The 25549-nt window shown below is 40.1% G+C and overlaps 1 protein-coding gene and 1 pseudogene across 3 annotated transcripts in view; one reads left to right on the forward strand and one right to left on the reverse strand.

The window, feature by feature from the left end:
- The window catches only part of CPEB3 (cytoplasmic polyadenylation element binding protein 3), a 194286-nt gene that overhangs the window by 166063 nt on the left and 2674 nt on the right, over positions 1 to 25549 (reverse strand). The gene's annotated exons all lie outside the window — the stretch shown is intronic.
- Positions 3011 to 3492, forward strand: LOC136158228 (cytochrome c oxidase subunit NDUFA4 pseudogene; annotated as a pseudogene).

Consider the following 25549-nt stretch of genomic DNA (forward strand, 5'->3'; position numbering starts at 1 on the left):
TAAGTAGATTTTTTCTGGAACTCTCTTGCTTTGTCAATAATCCAGTGGATGTTGGCAATTTGATCTCCTGTTCCTCTGCCTTTTCTAAATCCAGCTTCAACATCTGGAAGTTCACGGTTCATGTATTGCTGAAGCCTGGCTTGGAGAATTTTAAGCATTACTTTGCTAGCGTGTGAAATGAGCCCAATTGAGTGGTAGTTTGAGCATTCTTTGGCATTGCCTTTCTTTAGGATTGGAGTGAAAACCGACCTTTTCCAGTCCTATGGCCATTACTGAGTTTTCCAAATTTGCTGGCATATTGAGTGCAGCACTTTCACAGCATCATCTTTTAGGATTTGAACTGGAATTCCATGATCTCCACTAGCTTTGTTCATAGTGATGCTTCCTAAGGCCCATTTGATTTCCAGGTCTGGCTCTAGGTGAGTGATCACACTGTCATGATTATCTGGGTCATGAAGATCTTTTTTGTATAGTTCTTCTGTGTATTTTTGCCACCTCTTCTTAATATCTTCAGCTTCTGTTATGTCCATACCATTTCTGTACTTTATTGTGCCCATCTCTGCATGAAATGTTCCCTTGGTATCTCTAGCTTTCTTGAAGAGATCTCTAATCTTTCCCATTTTATTGTTTTCCTTCATTTCTTTGCATTAATCACTGAGGAAGGCTTTCTTATCTCTCTTTGCTATTCTTTGGAACTCTGCATTCAAATGGGTATATCTTTCCTTTTCTCCTTTGCCTTTCACTTCTTTCCTTTTCACAGCTATCTGTAAGGCCTCCTCAGACAACCATTTTGCCTTTTTGCATTTCTTTTTCCTGGAAATGGTCTTGATCCCTGCCTCCTGTACAATGTCAAGAACCTCCGTCCATAGTTCTTCAGGCACTCTGTCTGACAGATCTCATCCCTTGAATCTGTTTGTCACTTCCGCTATATAATCATCAGGGATTTGATTTAGGTCATATCTGAATGGTCTTGTGGTTTTCCCTACTTTCTTCAATTTCAGTCTGAATTAGGCAATAAGGAGTTCATGATCTGAGCCACAGTCATGTCCCAGTCTTGTTTCTGCTGGCTGTATAGAGCTTCTCCATCTTTGACTGCAAAGAATATAATCAATCTGATTTCGGTATTGACCACATGGTGATGTCCATGTGTAGAGTCTTCTCTTGTGTTGTTGCAAGAGGGTGTTTGCTATGACCAGTGTGTTCTCTTGGCAAAACTCTACTAACCTTTGCCCTGCTTCATTCTGTACTCCAAGGCAAATTTGCCTGTTACTTCAGGTATTTCTTGACTTCTTTTGCATTCCAGTCCCCTATAATGAAAAGAACAACTTTTTGGTGTTAGTTCTAGAAGGTCTTGTAGGTCTTCATAGAACTGTTCAGCTTATTTAGCGTTACTGGTCGGGGCACAGACTTAGATTACTGTGATATTGAATAGTTTGCCTTGGAAATGATCAGAGATCATTCTGTCATTTTTTAGATTGCATCCAAGTACTGCATTTCGGACTCTTTTGTTGACTATGATGGCTACTCCATTTCTTCTACAGGATTTTTGCCCACAGCAGTAGATATAATGGTTGCCTGAGTTAAATTTACCCATTTCAGTCCAGTTTCGTTCACTGATTCCTAAAATGTCAATGTTCACTCTTGCCATCTCCTGTTTGATCACTTCCAAGTTGCCTTGATTCATGGACCTAACATTCCAGGTTCCTATGCAATATTGCTCTTTACAGCATCAGACTTTACTTCCATCACCAGTGATATCCATAACTGGGTGGTATTGTTACTTTGGCTCCGTCTCTTCTTTCTTTCTGGACTTATTTCTCCACTGATTTCCAGTAGCATATTGGGCACCCACTGACCTGGGGAGTTCATCTTTCAGTGTCCTATCTTTTTGCCTTTTCATACTGTTCATGGGGTTCTCAAGGCAAGAATAGTAAAGTGGTTTGCCATTCCCTTCTCCAGTGGACCATGTTTTGTCTCTTGTCCTACTTGATATAAACAGCCAAGCAGATAGTTTGGGCTTCATGGGTGTGAAGAGAGAGTAAATTATGGTTCAGCAACTTTCCTTTCTCCCTTTGACACAAAGTTTTTATTCAATGACCCTCTTCCAACAACACAAGAGACGAATCTACACGTGGACTTCACCAGATGGACAATACTGAAATCAGATTGATTATATTTCTTACAGCTGAAGATGCAGAAGCTCTAGATAGTCCAGCAAAAACAAGACAGGGAGCTGACTGCGGGTCAGGTCATGAACTCATTGCAAAATTCAGACTTAAACTGAAGGAAGTAGGGAAAACCACTCGGCCATTCAGGTATGACCTAAATCAAATTCCTTATGATTATACAGTGGAAGTGACAAACAGATTCAAGGGATTAGCTCTAATAGACAGAGTACCTGAAGAACTATGGACGGAGGTTCATAACATTGTACAGGAGGCAGTGGTCAAAACCATCCCCAAGAAAAAAAAATGCAAAAAGGCAAAATGGTTGTCTGAGGAGGCCTTACAAATAACTGAGAAAAGGAGAGAAGCTAAATGCAAAGGAAAAACAGGAAATATATACCCATCTAAATTCAGAGTTCCAAAGAATAGCAAGGAGAGATAAGAAACCCTTCATAAGTGAATGACGCAAAGAAATAGAGGAAAACAACAGAATGCGAAAGACTAGACATCTTCTCAAGAAAGCTAGATATCAAGGGAACATTTCATGCAGAGATGGACACAATAAAGGACGGAAACAGTATAGACCTAACAGAAGCAGAAGATATTAAGAAGAACTGACAAGAATACATAGAAAAACTGTACAAAAAAGATCTTAATGACCCAGATAACCACGATGATGTGATCACTCATTTAGAGTCAAGGATCCTAGCATGTGAAGTCAAGTGGGCCTTAGGAAGATTCACTACAAACAAAGCTGGTGGAGATGAAGGAATTCCAGCTGAGCTGTTTAAAATCCTAAAAGATGATCCTTGCTGTACTCAATATGCAAGCAAATCTGGGAGTGCTTAATCTCCGGCCTTGCAGCTTAGTTTTTCTCTCATTTTGGGCTCGAGGCCTCTGTCACAACCATGCTCCGCCAGATCATCGGTCAGGCCAAGAAGCATCCTAGCTTGATCCCCCTCTTCATATTTACTGGAGCAGGAGGGACTGGAGCGGCACTGTATGTCACACGCCTGGCATTGTTCAATCCCGATGTCAGTTGCGACAGAAAGACTAACCCAGAACCCTGGAACAAACTAGGTCCTAATGATCAGTACAAGTTCTACTCTGTGAACGTAGATTACAGCAAACTGAAGAAAGAAGGTCCAGGCTTCGAAATGAAATATTTCACTTAAAGCTGCTTAGAATGAAGGTCTTCCAGAAGCCATCCGCACAATTTTCCACTTAACCAGGAAATATTTCCCCTCTAAATGCACGGAATCATGTTGGTGTATTGTATTGGGATTTACACTGATGAATAAATAGTCTGAAACTTGAAAAAAAAAAATGCAAGCAAATCTGGAAAACTCAGCAGTGGCTACTGGACTGGAAAAGGTCAGTTTTCCTTCCAACCCCAAAGAAAGGCAGTGCCAAAGAATGTTCAAACTACCACACAATTGCATTTATTTTACATGCTAACAAGGTAATGCTAAAAATGTTTCAAGCCAGGTCATCTCATGTGAACTGAGAACTTCTAGACATAGAAGCTGGATTTAGAAAAGGTAGAAGAACCAGGGATCAAATTGCCAACATCCATTGGATCATGGAAAAAGCAAGGCAGCTCCAGAAAAACATCTACTCCTGCTTCATTGAGTATGCTAAAAACCTTTGACTGTGTGGATCACAATAACTGTGGAAAATTCTTAAACAGATGGGAATACCAGACGAACTTACTTGCCTCTTGAGCAAACTGTATGCAGGTCAAGAAGCAACAGTTAGAACCAGACACGGAACAATCGACTGGTTCAAAATTGGGAAAAGAGTATGTCAAGGCTGTATATAGTCACCCTGCTTATTTAACTTGTATGCAGAGTATATCATATGAAATGCCAGGCTAGATGAAGCTCAAGCTGTAATCAAGACTGCCGGGAAAAATATCAATAATCTCAGATACACAGATGACTCCACCCTTTTGGCAGAAAGCAAAGAGGAACTAAAGAGTCTCTTGATGAAGTTGAAAGAGGAGAGTGAAAAAGCTGGCTTAAAACTCAACATTCAAAAAAATAAGATCATGGCATCTAGTCCCATCACTTAATGGCAAATAGATGGGAAACAATGAAAATAGTAACAGAGTGTACTTTCTTGGACTCCAAAATCACTGCAGATGGTGACTGCATCCATGAAATTAAAACATGCTTGCTCCTTGGAAGAAAAACTATGACAAACGTAGACAATGTATTAAAAAGCAGACATCCCTTTACTGATAAAGGTCCATATAGTCAAAGCTATGGTTTTTCCAGTAGTCACGTGAGATTTGGACTGACTATTAAAAAGGCTGCGGGTTGAAAAATTAATGCTTTTGAACTGTGGTGTTGGAGAAGACTCCTGAGAGTCCCTTCGACGGCAATGAGATCAAACCAGTCAATCCTAAATGAAGTCAATCCTGAGTATTCGTTAGGACTGATGCTGAAGGTGAACCTCCCATACTTGGGCCACCTGATGTGAAGAGCTGACTTATTGGAAAAGATCCTGATGCAAGGAAAGATTGAAGGCAGGAGAAGGGGGAGAAAGAGGATGAGAATGTTTGCATGGCATTATTGACTCAATGGGCATGAGTTCAAGCAAGCTCTGGGAGACGGTGAAGGACAGAGAAGCCTGGCATCCTGCAGTCCATGGGGTCACAAAGAGTCGCACACAATGGAGCGACTGAACAACTTTCCTTTCTCCCCTTGACAGAAAGCTTTTATTCAATGACCTTTGCCTGAAGACCAAAGATAAATTCTAACCAAAAGACTGCAGATTCCATCTATGGGCAGGATCCAGTCCCACTCCAGAATGTTCTAAAAACAACATGACTGCTCCCAAGAGGATGAATCATCAAAAGAACTGATTTCAGTCTTAGATCTAGAGAACAAGGCTGGTCCAGGTCTGAAAACATGGACAAAATCTTTCTTGGCCATAGTCTCTATACAGATATGCAGTAGGTGTTGAACAAGTTAATGAGTCACCAGGATCACCAGAACCAAAGGGAAGGGCAATGGTCAATGTTTCTACCCACGTCACCCTTAGATCCTGGTATCTGAAACTGTGTGATATCAGTGCCTTACATTCACAGAGGGGATTAGACTTTACCAGACTCCCAACTTATTATCTCACTTGTTGTGGAGAAATAGCACTAACAGGGCCCTCGTGTTTGCTTTTGCAGTGCACCAGAAAGCTGGCCAAGGAGGCTAGTGGAGACTGAAATCTCTCACAGGCTCTGCTCACCAGGCTCATGATTCTTAGTGGCAGACCTTTATCTGCCTAGAGGAAAAGGCACCTTTTCTTCATTTCCACAAAGAAACTGTATGAACAGGTGGCAGCACCAAAGGTGACTACTGGGATCCCTATGTTAAATATGTGGGTGTCAGTTATACCTCAATAAAGCTAGAAAAATAAATAATAAATAAAGAAGTGGAAACCGAGGCTCAAAAATGTTACAAGATACAGCCATAAGTGGTGGATCCAAGATTAGAATTCGAGTTTTCCAACTTACTAGTTCGAGTGCTTTTTCAACTATACTACAAATCTCCCATTGTTTCAGTTTATTATAGGTTGTCTCGGACTTCTCATGTGGCAGACTGGTATCCTTAGCACTTTGCTCCAACAAAGTCCCAAGCTTTTTGGTGTATCTCTGTCCTGAAGCCACAGCTGTCCTGTTATTGAGGAAGCCGAGAAACAGATATGTGTGCCAACTGTACCAAAAGGGATACTTTAGATGGATCTCCTACCACTTTTGGAAAAACAAATTAGACCACCTGTCCTAGTGTTATGCATCATACATCATCACAGTGGCAGAGAGTCAACGTTATTAATATTATGGGAGGTGATGTGTGGAAAAGTCATGCAGTATGAAATCCAATTATCTAAATTTAGAGACTAACTTTGCCATTTATTAGCTGCCTGGCCCTGGGAGATAATAATTACAAATATTCACTGAGCACATACTATTTGCCTGTACTTTGTTTACATAATGACTAACTTCATACAATCCTAAGAGGTATAGAGCTTCATTACTCCCATTTCACAGGCAAAAAATACTGAGGCTCTGGGAAATTCACCCTAGGCTACACTGTTGGGAAGTGGAAGAACCAGGAATAAAATCTTAGCAATATGACTCTAAAACCCATGCTCTTAATTTCTCAGGCTTTGATTCCTCTAGAATAAAACAGAGATAATAACAGCTGTCCTACCTAACTAATCAGAATTATATTAGCAAGTACAAGGGCATTTTTAATAAACTGTAAAGTAATAGAGGTCAATGTATGAAATCCAAAGCTAACACTGACAAGCTGATGGGTTTATCTGGAAGGTCTACACACATACAGATTTCTTTGTCTCCTTTCCACTTAATACTGAGAGTCAAACAAAGTGTGTTAAGCCCATGCTTCTAACAACAATGATCTTGCTATCCAGACATTTCTTACCTCTTTCCATATCTTGAGTTCCCACTAATGGGAGCAGAAATCAATGTGATATATCTTCAAACTGCTAGAGAGTACAGATTTATTATTATTATTATTATTATTATTATTATTATTATTATTAGTTTCAACACCTATAGTTTCAGAGAATTTCTTCACCATCTGGTGACAATGATGTTTATACTGTCTGATCACTTATTTACATGTTGTGCTTAGTCACTCAGTCATGTCTGACTCTGCGACCCCACAAACTGTAGCCAGCCAGGTTCCTCTGTCCATGGGATTCTCCAGGCAAGAATACTGGAGTGGATTGCCTTTTCCTTCTCCAGGAGATCTTCCCGACTCACAGATCGAACCCACATCTCCTCTGTCTCCTGCATTGGCAGGCGGATTCTTTACCACTAAGCCAACTGGGAAGCCCAGTGGATGAAAAAGCTCAGGTCTATTTTGACTCCAGACCTCAAGTTCTAAAGCTTAACTCTTATCCCTCACATCTTGACATGCCCAGAGGACAGTACCCACATTTTCTTTACAATTACTGCCTCCCATTGCTTTAGTGACCATATTTTTTCAACCAAAAGTCAAAACAGGTGACCTGATGATCTGAAATAATTAAACTCCAGAAAAATCCAGGACTTGTGCTTATTGGGCCTTTATCATCCTGCATCATACCTGATCACTTAGAACAAGCCCTATTCAGCTTCTCTTTTGAGCACAGGCCTGGCTCCTCTTTGTGTTAAATTCATTTATCAAGCAGGGGCCCTATCTAAACCTTCACCCAAAAGCCTCAGAGTTTCCTAGAGAATGTGACCTTGACTAGTCTTACCATTCTAAAAAATTCTTCTCAAAAATTAAAACATTGAAAGAAGAAAATTTTTTTCCTCTTTTTTTCTCTTCTTAAAATAAGATGTCCTTGAGACACCTCTTTGGGGAGAATCTCCCACTCTTCTATCAATGGGCTCTCCTAGGGAAAGCAAGGAAAAGGAAAAGAGAAGTTTATCTGTTCCCTTAAGGGAGAGGCATTGTTTGGCCTCTCCCTTCCAAAGTGGCTCTTTATTGCAGTTTGACTTGTAGGTCCTCCAGAGAGGACAAAAGAGAAAGCACAAGCCCTAAACTTCATATGCAGAAATAATCTGGAAGTTCATTCATTCAACACATTGTCTGAGCACCAACTATGCAATAGGCTCCCAGTATTTACTATCCCTCTCTTTCATCTAAAATGCAAGGTCAAGAATACTCAAAAGTAGTATATGATAGAGAAAAGATATTTCTACATGGGAGAAATGGTTATTGGAAAAACAAAAATGAATAAGAAATACCAGATAAGTGCCTAAAGAACAAAAAAGGTGATGTGATTAAGGGACTCTGGTAACGTATTTATATTAGGTAGTCATTAAAAGACTCAAATTGGAAAATTTGGTTCCAAATTGGGAAAGAAGTATGTCAAGACTGTATATGGTCACCCTGCTTATTTAACTTGTATGCAGAGTACATCATGCAAAATGCCAGGCTGGATGAAGCTCAAGTTGGAATCAAAATTGCCCGGAGAAATACCAATAACCTCAGATATGCAGATGACTCCACCCTTTTGGCAGAAAGCAAAGAGGAACTAAAAAGCCTCTTGATGAAGTTGAAAGAGGAGAGTGAAAAAGCTGGCTTAAAACTCAACATTCAAAAAACTGAAGTCATGGCATCCAGTCCATCACTTCATGGCAAACAGATGGGGAAACAATGAAAACAGAAACAGAGTATACTTTCTTGGGCTCCAAAATCACTGCAGATGGTGACTGCAACCATGAAATTAAAAAATGCTTGCTCCTTGGAAGAAAAGCTACAACAAACCTAGACAGCATATTAAAAAGCAGAGACATCACTTTACTGACAAAGGTCTGTCTAGTCAAAGCTATGGTTTTTCCAGTAGTCATACATGGATGTGAGAGTTGGACCATAAAGAAACCTGAGTGCCGAAGAATTGATGCTTTTGAACTGTGATGTTGGAAAAGACTCTTGAGTGTCCCTTGGACTGCAATGAGATCCAACCAGTCCATCCTAAAGGAAATCAGTCCTGAATATTCATTGGAAGGACTGATGCTGAAGCTGAAGCTCCAATCCTTTGGCCACCTGATGTGAAGAACTGACTCACTGGAAAAGACCCTGATGCTGGGAAAGATTGAAGGCAGGGAGAAGGGGATGAGAGAGGATGAGATGATTGGAGGGCATCACCGACTTGATGGACATGAGTTTGAGCAAGCTCCAGAAGTTGGTGATGGATAGGGAGGCCTGGCATCGTGCAGTCAATGGGGTCGCAAAGAGTTAGACGCGACTGAGTGACTGAACTGACTGAAAAGCCTCAAATGTGAGGTGACACCTGAATTAAGTTCACACCTGAATTAAAAGGACTTCTTTGGTAGCTGAGTCAAGAATCTGCCTGCAATGCGGAAGATCTGGATTTGATCCCTAGGTTGGGAAGATCCCCTGGAGGAGAGAATGGCGACCCACTCCAGTACTGCCTGCAGAATCCCATGGACAGGAGAGCCTGGCTGGCTACAGTCCATGGGGCTGTAGCAAAGAGTCGGGCGCAACTGAGCAACACTCTCTCAGTCACGTGAAGACTGGTAGTGGAGGACACAAAGGAACCAGCTCATGTGAAGATCTTAATGCAGGAGGGATAAGCCTTTGAAGCAGAAGCTGGCAAACCTTTTCTGTAACTGGGCCACATAGCAAATATTTTAGGCTTTGCAAGTCACATAAGGTCTCATGTTGCATATTCTTCTTTGTTTTTGTTCCTGTTGTTTTAAGTTGTTTTACAATCCTTTAAAAATGTAAAACCCCTTCTTAGTTCCCTGCCAGTATAAAAACAGGTTTCCAACAAAATTTGGCCCCTCTTAAGTTTTCTGACCCCTACTTTAGAGGAACATCTAATCTATTGTAGCCAGAGAACAAATAAACAAAGAGAAAGTGGTACAAGATGAGGTCTGAGAGGCAGTCAGGAGCCATATGGTGCAGTGCCTTTTAGGCTAAATTAAGATTTTGGATTTTTTTCCCAAGTGTGATGGGAATCCTCTGGAGAGATTTAAGCAGGGCGGTGGCATAATCTAATTTATACTTTTAAAAGGCCATCATCTTGTGTGTGAAAAACAGACTCTGGTGGGGCTAAGAGTAGAAACAGAGAGACAGTTGATTAGGAGGCCAGCTATTGTATCCTCCAGGCAGGAGAGAACAAGGGTGGTGATGTGAAGAGACAGAAAGAATTGAACAGAAGGGGAACTAAACACTCTCGATAAAAGCTCTATTTATTATAGATAAACAAAAACATGGAAGAATTCTTGAAATTTACTTTAAAATCAAAAGTGCTATAAAGAGCTTGATTAACAGAAAAATCTTGGTTACTCAAAGTTTTAGCAATATTTTGACATGTTTGATTTATAGATATTTGACTTTCAGGAATATCATCATTTCCCCTCTCTCTCTGAATCATTTCCTCTAGTGAAATGATTCCATTTCTCCTCTGGTCCCTGATACTCATTATTTTCCTCGTTTCACTTAAATGAAGCATATTGAGAATGTTCCTCTCATTTCAGAATGCACTGCAGTCAACCAAAAGAGCAAAACTGCTCTTTTAAAATCCAAGAAACTTTCAACTTCCCTTTACCATGAGAAAGCTATAAATGTAGGTGGTTCTCACTCTATCCAAACTCATTTTCTTGTTCTTTCTCTGATAAAAATGAAGCTGAATTTTTGAAAATTCTTCAAAGTGTACATTTAATTTGGGCACTTTTGGTGTATACTTGGGGGAGAAGACTAATTAGATAGTATCATAGGTTAGGTTCCTTGGAGATAGATTATGAGACCAAGTTTTTCAAGGAAGTGATTTATTGAGGCAGGACGCAACTGGCAAATACGTCTGCAATGAAATGAGGATGATCAGGAGAGTCAGAGAGAGACACTGACTGCAAAGCGATTGTAACTCAGCCAATACCTGTGTTAGCTGAGGACAGGTCCCTCACATTTGTCTTCAAACAAGGCAAGGAGGCTGGATCTTTGCATCTTAAATCAGCCGGTCATTGGCCGTGGGCCTCTGAGAGGATAACCTAAAGTGAGGCAGTTCTCTGCAACCTAAGGCAACACCTAGCAAAAACAAAGCTTTTCACCATTAGGAGCTAAAATTCCCAGCAGCTTAGGGATGAAAAGAGGCTCTGGGTTGGAACACCACAGTACCTACTGCAAAGGGACACTCCAGTATTCTCATATGGTCATTTCTATCATTTAATATTTATCAAAGCACACAGTATTTTACCATGACTATGTATGGATGTGAGAGTTGGACTATAAAGAAAGTTGAACACTGAAAAATTGATGCTTTTGAACTGTGGTGTTGGAGAAGACTCTTGAGAGTCCCTTGGACTGCAAGGAGATCAACCAGTCCATCCTAAAGGAGATCAGTCCTGGGTGTTCATTGGAAGGACTGATGTTGAAGCTGAAACTCCAATACTTTGGCCACCTGATATGAAGAGCTGACTCATTTGAGAAGACTCTGATGCTGGGAAAGATTGAGGGCAGGAGAAGGGGACGACAGAGGATGAGATGGTTGGATGGCATCACTGACTCAATGGACATGGGTTTGGGTGGACTCCAGCAGTTGGTGATGGACAGTGAGGCCTGGCATGTTGCGGTTCATGGGGTCACAAAGAATCAGACATGACTGAGCAACTGAATTGAACTGATAGGGTATTTTTATTAGCACTTTTAGTACACCAAATACACTAATTAGCATGCCAATTGGTATTTATACATAAAATAATATTTTACCACATAAAGTATTTTTATTAAATACAGAGACTTCATGTTCAAGTGCTTAGGAACACACTTTCAAAAAATACTGCTGGAAAAGTGACTAAAGTGTCATTTCAACTGTGTACCTTTATGAGCTGATGACTTAACCAGTCATTTTTGACTTGCTCCTCCCTTATCAAGTTCTAAGGCACCTTCCATGATAAGACACCTCCATCTCTACTTTTTTGTCACTGCCAACAATTCTGGTCCCCACCTTCATTTCCTCAAACTGAAAACATCTCCTATGCCCAATTTCATCCAAGTTGTGTTTTTTGGGGGTGGGGGAGGGGGATGCTCCATTGCATGACTTGCATTAATTACTCAAATAGCCACTGTATAAGGCACCAGGAAAATAACATTGAGCAAAAAGAGACAATCCCGCCATCTCTCATGAATGTGAATTTCTAGTGAATGAGGAGGACTTTAAATAGTAAATTCCATGATAAACAATTTCATGGCAGCTGTGATTAAAATGCAATGAAAAAGTACCTGATGTTATAAAACCACATAATGTTGGGACCTGAACTAGGGGGTCAGAGATGGGTTTTCTAGAGTAAATAAGATGAACCTTAAAGGAGAAAGTTCACAGGAAGCATGCTTCATGCAAAGAGAATACTATGCTTCTTACCTTCAGGATCTGAAGAGGAGGAAGCATGGTATATTCAAGGAACTAAAGAAAAAAGCCAGTAGCCAGTATGCTAGAGCTCAGGGTTCATTTGTGAAGCAGAGGAAGGTGTTGGGGAGTAAAGTTAAGCAAGAGAAAGTAAGCAAAGGTCATATGAAACCATTAGAAACAGGGTTTTCTTTTACTTTTAATGTTTCATTTTAAAATAATTTCAGAATCACAAAAATGTTACCAAAAAAAATTCCCTACACTTTTCACCCACATTCTCCAAATGCTCACATCTTAAATTACCTCAGTATAATTATCAAAATCAGAAAATTAACACTGATTCAGTACTATTATCTAATTTACAGTCTAGGGAGGGGGGTTGAGGATGGGGGGGCCATGGGACACATGTACACCTGTGGCCAATTCATGTTGATATATGCCAAAAACCATCACAATATTGTAAAGTAATTATTCTCCAGTTAAAATAAATTAATTTTTAAAAAGTCACTGTGTCAGATATTAATCAATAATAATTATTTAAATTTCATGTATGTTTTTCCAGAACTATTCATTTTTTCTTGCTTAATTGATATAAACTACTGGATTTCCTTTTAGCATAATTCCTAAACTTCCCCTACTATGTTTATTTACTTTTGGAAAAATATCTTTTAGATATCAAACCAATGACAAGAAATAATATATATTATCACTAGCTTCAATTGGTTTTGCAAGAAAACAACCTGTGCTTTAAACTAAAAAAATAAAGTTAATGCAGTCTAAAAATAATAATTATTATTTCTGGTCCATATTTTACCAGCTAGCCAACTAATGCCCCTTCTCAGAATCCAACTGAGAATCACATACTGCATTTAGTTATCATGTCTCCTTAAATATGGGACAGTTCCTCAGTCTTTGTCTTTCATAACCCTGACACTTTTTTTTTTTTTACTACAAGGCACAGCATGTGGGGTCTTAGCTTCCCAAAGTGAAGTGAAGTGAAGTCGCTCAGTCGTGTCCAACTCTTTGCAACCCCACGGACTGCGGAGTCTACCAGGCTCCGCAGTCCATGGGATTTTCCAGGCAAGAACACTGGAGTGGGTTGCCATTTCCTTCTCCAGGGGATCTTCCCAACCCAGGGATCAAACCCGGGTCTTCCGCATTGTAGGCAGACACTTTACCATCTGAGCTACCAAGGAAGCCCTTAGCTTCCCAACCAGGGATCAAACCTGTGACCCCTATAGCAGAAGCATGGAGTCTTAACCACTGGAATGCCAGGAAAGTCCTGACGTTGACACTTTTGAAAAGCACTAGCCAGTTACTTGGTAGAATGATCCTCAACTTTGGTGTATCTGATGTTTCCTCATGATCAAATTCGTATCATGCATTTTTGGCAATAATATCACAGAAATCACATGTCTCCTTTCAAAAGAAAGGTTATGTGGACACGACCCATGGTGGTGGTGATAACTTTGATCACTTGGTTAAGATACTGTCTGCCAGATTTCTCCACTATAAAGCTACTGTTTTTTCCTTTTTACTTAAATATCTTTGGAAAGATACTTTCTGACTATGTGAACATCCTGTTTATCAACATATTTCTACCCACTGATTTTAGCATCCATCAATGATTCTTGCCTGTATCAGTTATTCCTATAGTGTTTGCAAGTGGTGATTTGCTATTTTTATCAACCCTTTTAATTAGCTGGAATGCCACTATAAGAAAGAATTTTTCCTTCTCCCCTGATTTATTCATTTATTTTTATCAGCAAAGACTCACAGATTCATTATTTATAAGGGTATTCAAAATGCCCCTGATTTGGCCACTGGGGCCCCATCAAGTTGGACACCTAGGCCCTTTTGACATGGCCCTGTCATTTTTTGAGCACATCCCTACTTTCTGGCACTGTAGATGTTCCAGGTTGACGTACTTTTCCTACCAGTCTAAAATTAGCAATTTCTCCAAAGAACCCTTGTTGCCTGTATTGGAGACAGTACTAGATATATTCATTGGTTCTGGGAGGTAAATGCCTTAGGCCCTACCAGCAGATATAAGTCAAAAGAGTATGTATGCACACATCTGTGTGTGTTTATCTATGTATCTGTATTTATAAAATAAAGAGTTTGTATTGATACTTTCGATTTCAAACATCTCGGTGTTCATTCTAGCCTTACAAGTGTTTCTCCCTTTTAAAAATTCACTAAATATTTACTGAACACCTGTCAAGGCCCAGGCTCTGTGCAAGGAACTGGGGTTACAAGAGTGAACAAAACAGGTAGGGTCCTGTCCTGCCCTCATGAAGCTTAAAAGGCATAATTTATGGATTACTCCCCTTTTCTCCAAATCGCTAAATTTATGCTTTCTACTGGCTCCTTCTCTCCAGGATTTAAACAGGCCAGAGAAGGATTTCAAGCAGGTAACATGATCAGTTCTCCCAAGTCATTCTTCTTGGGAATCAAAGGAAGAAAAAGTAAACTGGAGAGGTCAATTTTCAAATCAGTTGAAGTGGGATGAAAGCATAGGTGGGGAGATCGATAATGAGACTAGTAAGCAGTCCAAGGTAAGAGATGTCAGGCAACTGGACTGGGGTGAAGGGAGGGACAATGGAAAAAATAAATGGATTTGAGAAGCATTTAGGAGATAAACGGACCATACCTGATGATTGACTGAAGGGTAGGGGGATGAGGTGAGGGAGAATGACTGAAGGAGGACTCCTAGATTTCACAGATTTCCATGTATTGTAAACATGTGACAATATGTCTCTTCATTAAATTGTAAACAATCTGATGACAAGAACACACAAGTATCATTCACATCTTTGTATCTCCAATATTTTCTACAGTGCCTGGTACACAGATGGAGCTCAAGAAATGATGCTGAATAAAATGAATAGGTGAATTTTCTCAGACTTATTAAGTTGAGATTTCATATGTAGGGTATCAAATCAGTTATAATACATTCACAAAAGCTTTAGTAGAATAAAACTACTTATGCTGAATATCTATTCTCCCCAAAGAGTATATCCTGGTCTTTTAGTATATTACGTATACTTTCTCTTCCATCATTAATTCACCTTACCCAAGAGGTAAAACCCAGGAGCTATAAAATAGAAGTAAACATTTGACTATAACAATGAAATTTCACTTCACACCCATCAAACCGCCAAAATTAATGCCTATTAATTGCCTATTGCTTGCAGGGGAGTGAGGCTAAGGGGAGGCCTCCGTTTCCTAACCTCGCAAATGGAACTACGGGGATTAGATGAAATGTTTCTAGACTCAAGCAGGCATTTAGTAAAGACTCACACACTGCCTTTTTACACATCCATATACTCCTCCTCCAAGACCCAGTTCAAACCACTCTTCCACTAGGAAGCCTGCCCAGACCTCTCCAACATGCAGCTACTTCTTTTCCCTTCTCTGAGCTTCTGGGATGCCTATCTGTAAAATTTTTCAAAGATTAATCATAGGTGGATCTGTGATTGCTCTTGCAATCAGTCACTTTCTTCTTTACTTGTTATTTAACTATCTGTATACTCATACACTGTTCTCCAGTGAAGTCAGATGTCTTTGGAATCAAAAGTCAGCTATGCCACTTATTTGCTATGACTTCATCTTTCCACTGTTCACGCTTTTCTGTGTGATACAGGAGGCACAGCCATCTATCTGTTAAGGTCACTGTTAGGATTTGGGATAACGTGTGTAATGGGTCCATATATTAAGTGTTCTGTAAGTAGATGCCAACAAGCACTCGTTGAGAGCAGCTCTCAGATCTTTTTCAAATTTCAATACCCTCCTAGATGCAGCACCTCACAGACTGCCTCACAGGCGGCTGCTGCTTGACGGTTTATTTACCTATACTCTACCTTGTCCAAAAAGGACCTAAAGCAAGTAGTGTTCAACAAACATTTGTTGAGTGACTACAGGCTACACTTTCCTGTCTGATTTTCTCTTTCTTTCTGTTTTTCCATAATAAACAGAACCATCATAATATTGTGACATTTTTTTGGCCACATAGCTTGAGGCATCTCAGTTCTTGACCAGGGACTGAACCCAGGCCATGACAGTGAAAGCCCAGAATCCTAACCACTAGGTCACCAAGGAACCCCCCCCGCCCATATTATGACTTTTTAAAAGCCTTTACTCATCCTTCACCTGCACCGATTATTTTTTTAATTTAATTTAAAAATTGTAACTATAAAATACAGGCTCCTGGCAAAAATGAAAACATCAAAAGGGAATAAAATGAAAAGTAGGTTCCTCTCCCAACATTCAGTTTCACTATCCAGAGGTAATACTTAAAAAAAAACAAAAGTCCTATGTATCTTTTTATTGGCCTTAGTGTTTGGCAAATACTCAACCTTCTTTAAGTTATTACTTAAAGATTTTCCCTGATTTAGCATCCTAAGAACATAAGCTCCATAAGAGCATTTTTGTCTCTTTTGTTCTCCTCTGTTCCCAGCACCTAGACAGTACATGAATCATAACCATATGTTCAATAAGTGCTTGCTAATGTATGGACTTCCTTTTGAGGAATTGCCACCACTCAAGGTATACTGCCTTTCTTTAGCCAAGTGGCAAGGAAGACTGATTAGACGTTCCCTCCTCAGATTTTGATCTGTGAGCAGAATACAAACAGTTGGAGGGAGCTGAACCCATATGAGAGCATGGAATGTTCCTGCAAGAAGGTGGTCAGTGGTGGCTGCTACCTGACTGCTTCCAGCCTGGTTCTCCTGCCTTACTTTCAATCCTGTGAGCTCACCCAATTCCTTCCAATAAATTGCCTTTTGCTTAAGTTAGCTCAGCACTTCTCACCCTCAGCACTGCTGACATCTTGATCTACATTATCTTTGCTGTGAGGGGCTGTTCTGTGCCTTATAGTATGTTCAGGAGAATCTCTGGTCTCAACTTGCTGAATGCCAAGAGCATCCTTAGTGTAACTATCAAAAAAAGTCTCCAGACATTAACAAATGTCCCCAAGGGGGACTGAATTAGCTAGAGGTGATTTCTGTGGAACAAAAAAGTCCTAACTGCTGAATACTACATCTCTGTCAACTTTTCATTATGGCCTACATAGAAATAGCTCAGCTATATAATATTATGTTATATTGATAGGTCCTAAGTTATTAAATCAGTCAAGTAACAATGGATTTTAAATTGTTCACCTGTTGTTATGTTAAACAACCTGGTGTCTGCACACTGAGCGGTGTGGCCCATCATAATCCATCTGGGTGGCAGATCGGCCCCAGGGCAGCCAGGGGAGACCAGGGAGCTCTCCACTCCTGGGCATCCTCCAACATCGACTGGCTCCAGCCTTCCCCGGATCCCCCTTGTCACAACTCCAACAGGGCCTTTGTCCAGGCCCCTGGGCAGTACATTGATAAACACCCAGCATCCAGTGAAGGTTTACACACTCAAGAGGACCAGCAGTGGGATAAACAAGGTGCCAGGCATGTCCTCCAGCTACGTGAAGCAATGAAAGGGCATGTCCCTGTGAAGTTAAGTGGGCCTTAGGAAGCATCACTATGAACAAAACTAGCGGAGGTGATGGAATTCAGCTGAACTATTTCAAATCCTAAAAGATAATGCTGTTAAAGTTTTGTACTCAATATGCCAGCAAATTTGGGAAACAGCCATGGCCACAGGACTGGAAAAGGTTTGTTTTCATTCCAATCCCAAAGAAAGGCAATGCCAAAAAATGTTCAAGTTATCGCACAAATGCACTCATTTCACATGCCAGCAAGATTATGCTCAAGATGCTTCAAGCTAGGCTTCAGCAGTACGTGAACCAAGAACTTCCAGACATACAAGCTGGATTTAGAAAAGGCAGAGGAACCAGAGATCAAATTGCCAACATCAGCTGCATCGTGGAAAAACCAAGGGAATTCCCCCAAAAATCTACTTCTGCTTCATTGACTACACTAAAGTCTTTGTGTGGATCACAACAGACGGTAGAAAAGTCTTAAAGACATTCTTAAAGAATCTTAAAATTCTTAAAGAAAATTCTTAAATTCAACCACTTTACCTGCCTCCTGAGAAAACTGTATGCAGGTCAAGAAGCAACAGTTAGAAATGAACATGGAACAACGGACTCATTCCAAATTGGGAAAGGAGTGCATCAAGGCTGCATATTGTCACCCTGCTTATTTAACTGCTATGTAAAGCACATCATGAGAAATGCCGGGCTGGATGGAGCACAAGCTGGAATCAAGATTGCTGGGAGAAATATCAATAACCTCAGATATGCAGATGACACCAACCTTATGACAGAAAGCAAAGAGGAACTGAAGAGCCTCTTGATGAAAGTGAAAGAGGAGAGGGAAAAAACTGGCTTAAAACTCAACATTCAAAAAATGAAGATCATGGCATCTGGTCCCATCACTTCATGGCAAATACATGGGGAAAAAATGGAAACAGTGACAAATTTTATTTCTTGGGCTCCAAAATCATTGCAGATGGCGACTGAAATTAAAGCCATGAAATTAAAGACGTTTGCTCCTCGGAAGAAAAGCTATGACAAACCTAGCAAAAGCATTAAAAAGCAGAGACATCACTTTACCGACAAAGGTCCATATGGTCAAAGCTATGGTTTTTCCACTAGTCATATATGGATATGAGAGTTAGACCACAAAGAAGGCTAAGCATCAAAGAATTAATGCCTTCAAACTGCGGTGTTGAAGAAGACTGCTGAGAGTCCCCTGGACTGCAAGGAAATCAAACCAGTCAATCCTACAGGATATCAACCCTGAATATTCATTGGAAGGACTGATGCTGAAGCTGAAGCTCCAATACTTTGGCCACCTGATGCAAAGAGCTGATTCACTGGAAACGACCCTGATGCTGGGAAAGATTGAGGGCAAGAGAAGGGGTGACAGAGGATAAGATGATTGGATGACATCATTGACTTAACGGACATGAATCTGAGCAACCTCAAGGGAGACAGTGAAGGACAGGCAAGCCTGGCGCGCTGCAGCCCATGGGGCCACAGAGAGCCAGATACGACTTGATAACTCAACAACAACAACATTAAACAACAGCTTTAGGGAGATACAAGTCAAACACCAAATAATTCACCCATTTAATGTGTACAATTAAGTGACTTTTAATATATTCACAGAGTTGTGCAATCATCACTACAATCAATTTTAGAATACCTTCATCACCTCAAAAATAGGTGCACATCCCCACACACTTTAGTTGTCACTCCTCAAAACTCCAGCTCCCTCAATTGTCAGCAACCATTTAATCTACTTTCTACCGCTACAGACTTACCTATTCTGAACACTTCATATAAATGGAACCACAGAATATGTTTTCTTTTGGACTGACTTACTTCACTTAGCACAGTGTTTTCTAACTTTGTCCATGCTATAGTATGTAACAGTAATTCATCCCTTACTGTTGAATAATATTCCACTGTATGGACACATTTTACCTATCCATAAATGATAAGCATTCAGGTTGCTACACTTTGTGGCTATGATGAAAAATGCTGCTATGAGCATTTGTGTACAAGTTTTAGTGTTGACATAGGTTTTCATTTCTCTTAGGCATATACCTGGGGTTAAATGGAAACATTATGTTTAATTTTTTGAGGAAGTCCCATACTGTTTTCCAAAATGGTTACACCATTTTACCTTCCAATCAGCAGTGTACTAGAGCTTCTTTCCTCAATTCTCACCAACACTTAACACTAATCATTTATTATTCATCTTTTTATTATAGCCATCCTAGGGAGAGTGATGTAGTATTTCATTGTGGTTTTGATTTCCATTTCCCTAATGACCAATGTTGGTGAGCGTCTCCTTCAGGTGCTTACTGGTCATTTGTATATCTTGAAGAAATGTCTATTCAGATCCTTTGTCCATTTTCTAATTGAGTTATTTGCCTTTCTATTGTTGAGTTATAAGAAATCTTTATATGTTCTAGATATAAGTCATTTTTCAGATATATGATTTCCAAAAATTTTTTCCCATTCTTAAATGAGTGAAAGTCTTTTCACTTTCTTAACAGCACAGAAGTTTTAAATGTTTATTGTTAGTCTTTCAGGTAGAAATAGTCTTTCAGGTAAAAAATGAGTGGCTGGTTCACCTTGCAGCTCAATCATGTAACGTGTTTTTCTCTGAGACAACTATCAGCAGAACTGCTGCTCTATGACATCCATGTTTATTTAAAAAAAGAATATAATTCTTTATATATATATTTTCTCATAAAGTTGATTCTCCTGGAACAAGATACAAGAAGGAAGATGTAGCATGTCATCCTGTGATGTTTACCTACTCTTGATATACCACTGACTTACCCAAGGGAAACCTGACCCGGAGAGAGGAGTTTAAGCAAGGACAATGAAGAGTAATGGTTCTTCCACAGTATTTACGAGAGGAAGAGAAGACTAATTAATGGATGATGATTTTTTTGTAAAATCAATCACTTTTTGTAAATATCTTTTTCACTAGAGTTGATATAAGATGTTAAAATTCTATTCTCTGCATAGCAAATGAAGATAGACAGGTTTTAGACTGTCCTAAGTGGCCAGTGAAGCCTCTGTCCAGAATTAAGAAAAGGTCAATTCAAACAAATCCTATAGACGCTCAGTAAAATATATTCTGGAGATCAAGGTGTCCCTATACAAGTCCTTTAAGAGGCCCAGGAACATCATCTATTTGAAAACTACTTAGCCTATATAAGGCTCTTCAAGAACTTAAAGCTGTGTTAAAGCAAACTTCTGAAACAGCTACAGACCATGGCTAAGTTACTGAAACCTAGGCCAGTCCTAACTTGCCTTTGTCCCAACCCACTCTGCATACCACTGCAAAATTAATCCCCCTAAATCACTGTTACCCTGACTTGAGAATTTTTAGTAATAATTAAAAGCTAATATCAATGGAGTTCTTAACTATGTGCCCAGCATTGTCCTGAACAATTTAAATGGATTTTCTCATTTAATCCTCCTCGTAACCCAGTAAGGTAGGTTCTGTAATTCTCCTGAAGATGAGGAAACTGTAGCTTATTCAGTAACCCACCCAAAACTGCTGAGCCCCTGAGTGGCAATGCTAAGATTCAAATGTAGGTTTGAGCTGAGGTTCTCAACCACTACGGTATTTCTGCAGACACCACTGGTCTAGTAATCACTTAGGGGGACAACTACAAGGCACATGAATCAGAATTATCAGGGTAATTCTCTGACTCACAGCAGGTTTTGAAACCACTACAGGTTAACTCTCCATTTCCTACAAATGGATATGGAGGATATCCATATCCTCCATAGGCTTCTCAGAGGCTTCTAGGATAAAGGCAAAATTCCTTAAATTGGCTTAGAAAGCTCTTCAGAGTCTGTCACTTGACTGACCTTTCTGGTCCCATTTTGCCCCAAGCCCCCTATTTGTTTTCATTTCTATTCTTCATCACAAGATTCTTCCTTCTCAGGGTATTTGCACAAGCTGTTCTTTGGTCTGGGACACTCTTCCCTCCTCCCTTTGTTCGATTAACTCTTGCTCTTCCTCAGGCCTTAACATGATGGGCACTTTCTGAGAAAAAATTTTCTGATCACCCTGTTTAGGTCAAAATCCTACTATTATCTCTAATAACATCATGTACTACATTTGCAAACTAAAAACTGACTTTACATGATTATATCTCTTTCCCTTGATAAAGAGTACAGTCTACAGAGGTAGGAACTGTGCTTGTTTTTCTCAATATTGTATCTCCAGTTCCTGGCTTAGTTGTTGTTGTTTAGTTGCTAAGTCGTGTCCGACTCTTTGTGACCCCATGGACTACAGTACGCCAGGCTCCTCTGTCCAGGGGATTTCCCAGGCAAGAATACTGGAGTGGGTTGCTATGTCTTTGTCCAGTAGTATCTTCAGTGCCTGGCTTAGTGCCTGTCACATAAATATTGCTTGTTCAATAAATACTTGCCAAAAGAATTAATGGTTTCAAGACCTTTTAACTATTCCAGACTTAACCAACCATATTTTTCACTCTTGCTCAACAGAGATGTACAGCGCCGTTTACAGAGGTTAATTCCTCTCCACATCTTTTCATCCTTATCTAAACACAAAATCCTTTTCTACCTCTTTAGCTACCTAATTCCTCCTATTGCTACAAGGTGGCACCTAAATTTCCCTTAAAAAGTTTTCTAACTCACCAACCCACAACAGTCTCTTCTATACTGCTACCTCACTTTGTACTTCTAGGCCACTCACTTGGTACTTCATCATATACTGCCATGTATCCTCATGTAGTATTTCACATGTAAGTGGTTTGGTTACTTATTTAAATATAAGTACCCCATTTGAATGCAGAGTTCCAAAGAATAGCCAGGAGAGATAAGAAAGCCTTCCTCAGAGATCAATGCAAAGAAATAGAGGAAAACAACAGAATGGGAAAGACTAGAGATCTCTTCAAGAAAATTAGAGATACCAAGGGAACATTTCATGCAAAAATGGGCTCAATAAAGGACAAAAATGGCATGGACCTAACAGAAACAGAAGATATTAAGAAGAGGTGTCAAGAATACACAGAAGAATTGTACAAAAAAGATCTTCACGACCCAGATAATCACAATGGTGCTATCACTCACCTAGGGCCAGACATCCTGGAATGTGAAGTCAAGTGGGCCTTAGAAAGCATCACTACGAACAAAGCTAGTGGATGTGACGGAATTCCAGTTGAGCTATTTCAAATCCTGAAAGATGATGCTGTGAAAGTGCTGCACTCAATATGCCAGCAAATTTGGAAAACTCAGCAGTGGCCACAGGACGAGAAAAGGTCAGTTTTCATTCCAATCCTAAGAAAAGCAATCCCAAAGAATGCTCAAACTACCGCACAATTGCACTCATCTCACATGCTAGTAAAGTAATGCTCAAAATTCTCCAGCCAGGCTTCAGCAATACATGAATCAAGAACTTCCAGATGTTCAAGCTGGTTTTAGAAAAGGCAGAGGAACCAGAGATCAAATTGCCAATATCCACTGAATCATCGAAAAAGCAAGAGAGTTCCAGAAAAACATCTATTTCTGCTTTATTAACTATGCCAAAGCCTTCAACTATGTGGATCACAATAAACTGTGGAAAATTCTGAAGGAGATGGGCATACCAGACCACCTGACCTGCCTCTTGAGAAACCTGTATGCAGATCAGGAAGCAACAGTTAGAACTGGACATGGAACAACAGACTGGTTCCAAATAGGAAAAGGAGTACGTCAAGGCTGTATATTGTCACCCTGCTTATTTAACTTATATGCAGAGTACTTCATGAGAAACACTGGTCTGGAAGAAGCACAGCTGGAATCAAGATTGCCGGGAGAAATATCAATAACCTCAGATATGCAGATGACACCACCCTCATGGCAGAAAGTGAAGAGGAACTAAAAAGCCTCTTGATGAAAGTGAAAGAGGAGAGTGAAAAAGTTGGCTTAAAGCTTAACATTCAGAAAACTAAGACCATGGCATCTGGTCCCATCACCTCATGGGAAATAGATGGGGAAACAGTAGAAGCAGTGTCAGACTTTATTTTTTGGGGCTCTAAAATCACTGCAGATGGTGACTGCAGCCATGAAATTAAAAGACGCTTACTCCTTGGAAGGAAAGTTATGACCAACCTACATAGCATATTAAAAAGCAGAGACATTACTTTGCCAACAAAGGTCCATCTAGTCATGGCTATGGTTTTTCCAGTGGTCATGTATGGACGTGAGAGTTGGACTGTGAAGAAAGCTGAGCACCAAAGAATTAATGCTTTCAAACTGTGGTGTTGGAGAAGACTCTTGAGGGTCCCTTGGACTGCAAGGAGATCAACCAGTCCATCCTGAAGGAGATAAGTCCTGGGTGTTCATTGGAAGGGCTGACGCTGAAGCTGAAACTCCCATACTTTGGCCACCTCATGCAAAGAGTTGACTCATTGGAAAAGACCCTGATGCTGGGAGGGATTGAGGGCAGGAGGAGAAGGGGACGACAGAGGATAAGATGGCTGGATGGCATCACTAACTCAATGGGCATGAGTTTGAGTAAACTCCGGGAGTTAGTGATGAACAGGGAGTCCTGGCGTGCTGTGATTCATGGGGTCGCAAAGAGTCGGACATGACTGAGCAACTGAACTAAACTGACTGATCATTAGGTAGTTTGTATGTTCTCTGTTGTTGTTCAGTTACTTAGTCGTGTCCAACTCTTTGTGACCCCATGGACGGAAGCACACCAGGCCTCCCTGTCCCTCACCATCTCCTGAAGTTTGCCCAAGTTCATGTTCCTTGCATCAGTGATGACATCCAGTCATCTCATCCTCTGATGCCCTCTTCTCCTTCTGCCGTCAATCTTCCCCAGCATCAGGGTCTTTCCCAATGAGTCAGCTCTTCACATCAGGTAGCCAAAATCCTGGAGCCTCAGCCTCAGTGTCAGTCCTTCCAATGATTATTCAGGGTTGACTTCCCTTAAGATTGAGTGGTTTGGTCTCCTTGCTGTCCAAGGGACTCTCAGAAGTCTTCTCCAGCACCACAGTTTGAAGGCATCAATTCTTTGGTGCTTTGCCTTCTTTATGGTCCAGCTCTCACAACTGTACATGACCACTTGGAAGACCACAGCCTTGACTATATGGACCTTTGTCAGCAAAGTAATGTCTCTGCTTTTCAACACATTGTCTAGGTGTGTCATAGCTTTCCTTTGTTCTTAAAGGGTAGTCATTGGTTAATTTGTGACTAGAGTACCCAAGCACATCACAAATACTCTGTAAATGTCTGCTAAATAAATTAATGAAGAATATTCTGTAACCTGCAGTGTGAACTCAACCTGCAGTTTATCAGCAAATTTGGCAATTGACAATTCTCCTTGGAGGACACCTGGATATTTTATATTATTTCTTTGGACTGTCTCTAGGATACCCTGGCAGACAGTTCAAAACAAGTGTCAGGGTAGAACATTAAAGTAATATACTACTTTAAACATCCTACAGTTCTATACTCAGATATTTCTAAATCCATTATAAAATTATTAATACATTTCATAGCTCTTTAGGATAACTCTACATTATCGATCCTAATCCTCCAAGGTTGGGAGAATCTTTAAATATTTTCAGTAGATTAATTTCTATTTCAAAACATAACACTGAGGAAAATATTTTTGTGGTCATGCTATTAATCTCTTGGTTAAATATCATTTACCATAAATCTTTATGTAAAATAGGTAAGTGCATTTCAACTTTTTATTTGGAGGGGGTCAAACTGAGATCTAAGCAATTAAGAACTTTTTACTTCAGAAACAGAATAAATTATGATTCCAGTTATTCTAATTCTAATTTGAAAATCCTAAAGCCAAGGAAAATTAAGTTGACAAACAGTGGGGCTAGTGGTAAAAAATCTGCCTGCCAATGCAGGAGATGCACTAGACCCAAGAGATGGAGGTTCAGTTCCTGCAATGGGAAGATACCCTGGAGTAGGAAATGGCAACCCACTCCAGTATTCTTGCCTGGAAAATTCCAAGGACAGAAGAGCCTGGTGGGCCACAGTCCAT

The sequence above is a fragment of the Muntiacus reevesi genome, chromosome 2 (genome assembly GCF_963930625.1).
Source record: "Muntiacus reevesi chromosome 2, mMunRee1.1, whole genome shotgun sequence".
Lineage (NCBI taxonomy): Eukaryota > Metazoa > Chordata > Mammalia > Artiodactyla > Cervidae > Muntiacus > Muntiacus reevesi.